The sequence below is a fragment of the Myotis brandtii genome, unplaced genomic scaffold (assembly GCF_000412655.1).
Source record: "Myotis brandtii unplaced genomic scaffold, ASM41265v1 scaffold42, whole genome shotgun sequence".
NCBI classification, from domain to species: Eukaryota; Metazoa; Chordata; class Mammalia; order Chiroptera; family Vespertilionidae; genus Myotis; species Myotis brandtii.
In genome coordinates this window covers 993,614-998,793 of record NW_005366108.1, presented here as the reverse complement: position 1 = coordinate 998,793, position 5,180 = coordinate 993,614, and the positions used below count along the sequence as shown (strand labels likewise).

General features: G+C 47.9%; 1 long non-coding RNA gene across 1 annotated transcript in view; it reads left to right on the top strand.

Moving 5' to 3' along the window:
- The first annotated feature begins 479 nt into the window (after positions 1 to 479).
- The window catches only part of LOC106727386, a 5,777-nt gene continuing 1,076 nt past the window's right edge, over positions 480 to 5,180 (top strand). The window contains exons 1-2 of the long non-coding RNA XR_001363567.1: positions 480 to 575; positions 4,548 to 4,675. This is a non-coding gene — a long non-coding RNA (uncharacterized LOC106727386). The remainder of the gene's footprint in view (positions 576 to 4,547; positions 4,676 to 5,180) is intronic.

The following is a 5,180-nucleotide window of genomic DNA, read 5'->3' as shown; positions in this document are numbered from 1 at the left end:
TGTAAATCTTCTATAACCAAGCATGTTTTTTTCTCAATGACTTGAGACCCATCTTTTTGTGATATAATTGAAAGGACAGAACAGGACTGATAGCTGTGTTCCTAACTCCTCTTCCAGCAAAAGCCATAGAATGTTTCAGTTACTCAGCCTGCTCTTATCTCAGCCAATAGGAATGCAAGGGAAAACAAACTCAAGGCTGAAAGTATGCTGAACACCCCCCTGTCTTTGTGTAACCAGACCCTAACTGCACCCTGCCCTTGCGTCACTAGCCCCCGGCCCTCACTCAACCAACCGGAATTGGCCAAATAGTGGTCCAAGTGTGCCCCCACCCCCTGACTCCAAGCCCTATAAATTTTTTGTTCTCTTGGGACTCCTGGCTCTCTCTCACATCCAGTAATGGAGGCAGAGGGGGACCAAGCCCGGGCTTGAATAAAAGACTCTATGCTTTTGCATCGGACTTGGCACTCCCTGGTGGTGTCTTTTGGGGTCTTGAAATCTGGGCATAACATTTGGGGGCTCGCCGGGACCCCCAAGACCCATGAGGGACCCCGCTCCAGAGAGTCTGACTGACCGTGGTAAGTGTCTGTGTGTTGTCTGTTCTGTTCTGTGCGAGCTCGTTTCTGAAATCTGTAGTGCTCGAAATGATATAGGTGGACTCACTGGTGGACCTCAGGTGGGAGGATTTGGAGGATGCTCCGATCCTCCGTCTGGGAGGGTGTGAAAACCCCTCACGAGGGGAGTGGGTTCCCCTCGAACCTCTGGGATGAGGCGGGTCGTTCCCGCTGGTTGGCACATGGCCATCACCCAGTTTTCAGTTTTGCTTCCGTGGAGTCGGAAGGCTGTTCTTAGGTGTCTCTGTTTGTCTGTTTTCTGTGTTTTTCTGTCTAATTTTGTGGACTCACTGGACGGATGTTATGGGACAGACTCAAACTACTCCTTTAAGTATTATGATTGATCATTTCAAAGAGATTAGGGGAGGCTATAGAGCTCCCTCAGGAATTGGGAAATTGTTAGGAATTGAATGGATTGTTTAAACTCTGAATGAATGTCTGGTGAAAGTGTGTGTGTGTGTGTGAAGGGAGCGGGCCTGCCCTCTCCTCTCCTTTGTGTGGCTCCACAACTTCGGTCAGGCGGGCATCTGAGTGAGGATCTGTGAAAACAGGTCACCCCCTCCCTTGTCTGTCTCTCGTCACCGATCATCATGGAGTCTGGACAAAGTTTGTTTGTGTGGGACTAGCCAATTTACTACAGAGAAGGGGGACTGGAACTGGTCTTTGTAAAGTGAAAGCTACTTTGTGCTGTCTGGCTGTACACATAAGGAAAAACCCTGCTTTAAGGGGAAGACAGTAGAGAACTTTTAATTGCTTTACTCTGAGGTATAATTTTGCTGCATCAGGTTAAAATTTTAAAAATCTAGGATTAATTTAAAAGTATAAGGTTGCAACCCAAAGAAGTTTAACAAAGGCTGGCTAGGTTCCAAGATTGCTTAGTTCTGAGATTGCTTATAAAAGAGCAAGAGAGAAGTCTTTTCAAGTTAACTGTTTGCTTAGCAAATTAACAAGGTAGCAAATTTCAAAGAACTTGTTATTCATGGTTTTCTTATCTCTTTGGTGAACAAAAAGGGCTTACAGCTCCGCAGGATGAAGAGATTTACTGGCCCTACCCTGCCTATGATGTGTTTTGTTTGACTTGCTGTTTTCAATTGTTTATTAGAATCCTCATAGAGGACATAACCTGGTCTTTCCCTTCCTCCCTCATACTGATTCTGAAAGCATCTGTAACTGGATTTCGGGTGATCTCCAGGCTTCCTGTCTGCAAGAAATCTCCCTATGCACCCGTTATCTTTCCAGGCCGACTCTGTGAGGAAAAACAATTGGCCTGGACTGAGAGAAGGGGGGCGGGGGTGTTGGCAGTTAAGTTACTGGCTGCAGACCTAACAGGTCTTATCAATGAGCTTCAAGGTCACAAAAAGTAACTGTAAACACAGTAGTCTTTCTCTGCCCTGGGTTATTCTTTTTAACCCTTCCAATGCTAAATTAGACCAATACCTGTTCTTAGTTTTATCACAAAAGGTCTAGATATATCTTAAAAGTACATTTAAAATGTGTTCATAAATATTAATCTAAAATTGCTGAATGTTCACTTTTGGTAATCATTAAAGGATTAAGGTTTCTAAGAATAAAAAATTCTAATACGTTAAAAAAACAACTAAACTCCCAGGAGAAAAGCAGAGGAGGAACAAAGCTAAAATCTACAGCCGCCCTAGTGATTTAGAACTGTTTTGCTAGGCAGACTCAGCCCCTGAGAGCCAGGTCAAAGAAGGAGGGGCTGTTGCCAGCAGTGTAGCTAAGGGTGCTGGGTGCACCTGCGGCTCTTTGGGCGGTGCTGGTTATGGCGTCGCCCCTGGCACCCAGATGGGACCATGCAAGCCGAGAGAATAAGGACCGCTGGGAGAGGTGGGGAGATCGCAAGGTCTGGAAGCCCCTGGTGGAGAAGAAGTGGCGCGCGCGTGGATCAACGAGAACCTACAGGAGCTGAGGCAGCTGCTGGCAGGCACCAAGGTGAGGCTGGCGGGCCAGTGCCCAGGGGTTGCTGAGTGGGCGGACAGGGGTCGGGGCATTGCCTCACCTCCCTCCCCCACCTGGCGCCCCCGCCAGTGCAGGTGCAGGCTAAGCTGGGGAACGCCGAGGTGCTGGAGCTGAAGGTGCGGTGCGTGCTTTGGGAGTGCTGTGGGGCAGGGCTTGCGGGCGCGAGCAGCTGCAGGCAGAAGCCAGTGAGTGCTTCGCTGCCAGCTATATCCAGTGAACCCCCTGCTTGAGTCCATACCACTGCAAAAGGGCAGCGGTTTCTGGGATTTGCTGGAGGACGCTCTGGCTGGGCCCCTGGGAGACCCTAGGCGGAGCAGCTGGCTCACAGGGGGCGCTGATATCCCCTTATAGTGCACTCCCTTGAAAGAGGCCTTGTTGCTGCTCTTCCACAAAGGAAACTGGTAAAAAGGCAAGAAAGCAGGGCCCGAAGGGTTAACAAAAGGGCACTCTCCCTGGACCTGGGAGCCATCAGGACTTTGAAATTCTCCAAGAGAGGAGGAGTCTGACTCAGAGACTGGCCGAAACCTGGTTGGGTTAGAAAAACCGGAGGCTGCATATTGAACTTATAGACTGCAGTTTGCTGGGCAGAGATCTAAGCCCAGTTATATAGGGGTTGAGCTACCTGTGTGCAGCAAAACAACTTTCTCCTGTGCCAGAATACATTTTAAGAAAATTGATTGCATGATAAACCAGTAAGCTGGGACAAGTAGAATAGGGAAACTGAGCAGAAATCCTATCTTCCTTAAACCAATGACACTTGGAGTAAATGCTTTGTATTTACCTCCCTAAACAAAGGTTAAATCATTTATGTCAATCTGATTAGTGTCATTTGTGTCCACACCCAGGGACAAATGAAGTTGAAAAATAAGCCTTATTTTGATTAGTTCTTTTACTCAGGAGAAGCCAACCTGGTCCCTCCCTGCAACATGAATGATAAAATGTATGTTAAGGAATTTTAAAATTGCTCAAACCTCACTGCCTTGGGTCCAGTTCTGCGTGTGTCAAGCCACCCAGCCGCTGTTGGCTGGAGCCGCCTGAGGCAGACCTCCTTGGACTGGCAGCAGCTGACTCTGACTAGGACAGACTGGGCTTTTTCCAGCTGGGCCCCCATGAGTTGATGGTCGAGATGAGGATCGGGGGCCAGACTGAACTTTATGGTTGATGCAGGGACAGAGCACTCGGTAGTTACTCAGAGGGTAGCTCCCCTCTCGGGACAGGAAGTCACCATTATTGGAGCTGCTGGTACCACAGTTGCAGACTGTTCTGCCACCCCCGCCGATGTCAGTTAGGCAGCCATCAGGTGGTTCACGAATTCCTGTGTTTGCCAGTTGACCTGGTCCCTCTAATGGGCAGAGACCTTTTAGCCAAAATGAAAGCAGAAACCACTTTTGCCCCAGATGGCTCAGCGCAGCCTTGCCTAGCTGAAGAGACCTCTCCAATGATCCTGTCCTTGGCGGTGCTGAGAGAGGAAGAATGGAGACTTTATACCCCCCAGCCAAAGGACCCCAAATCTGTTCTTGTCAGGCCCCCATCGGGGGACTTGGGCAGTGTTCCTGTTGTCTGCCAAAGTTCCTAAGACTGTAAAAGTACTTGTTCACTGAAAGGATGTAAGCGTGAATGTTTATTTAATGTTTATGTCTACTTAGGTATAAATATTTGTTCATATAAGTATGGAAGTCTATGAAAAAAAAAGAAAAGTGTTTGATTTAAGGCTGAATGCTCTGACCGATAGCAAAACGCCCCAAGCGGCCGCTGGGTTCTTTTCCCAAAGGGTGTTTGCTCCCTGTCAGAGGTGGAATCAGCCCACCCAACAAAATTTCTGTCTGTTTGTTTGCTAGAGACTTTGATTTGCTCTGATATTTCTGTGTTGGGTTGAAATTTTGGAATTCTGAGGTAAATTTAAAAGTATTTGTAGATAAATAGGACCCCCGGTTAGTTTCCTGGTGTATTTCTGGAGAGCCTATTCAGTCTTGACAGAGCCAATGGGACCAGTAACATCTAAAAAGACACCAGTTCTAGGAGCCACTGGACAAACTGCCTTTTTTCCTTGGACATCAAAGAGGACTGTGGACCTCAAAAAGAACACAGTAACTCATTCATTTCTAGTCATGCCAGAGTGCCTGTATCCCTTACTTGGACGTGATCTCTTACAGAAATTACAGGCCACCCATAAGCTTGTTCAAGATGCCCTGCCAGTGCCACCTCAGACTCTGTGCATCCTTTCCAGCCTGGGGACTCGGTGTGGGTGGAAAAGTTCACAACCCCAGGACTCACCCCAACTTGAAAAGGACTATACCTGCAGAAAATTGTATAGTGAACTCAGGTGATGCCTGCATCTTTATGGACATGGCTCCAAAGGGACAAGGATGTTTGTATAGCCCTGCCATATCTCATGTTTAGTAGGGGAGGATTTGGCTGCCTGAAGCGGCCATGATGCCAATATTATGTTTCATTGTATTGATGTGTTATATTAACCTTTGATTCTCTTGCAGGTTTGAATGTATGTTGGCTGTCCTGGAAGGGGGCTGTGTGGGGTGAACCCCAAAAGTAGAGGGTGTCTGGCTGCCAAGAGGGCAGGTGCCCAACTGGGCA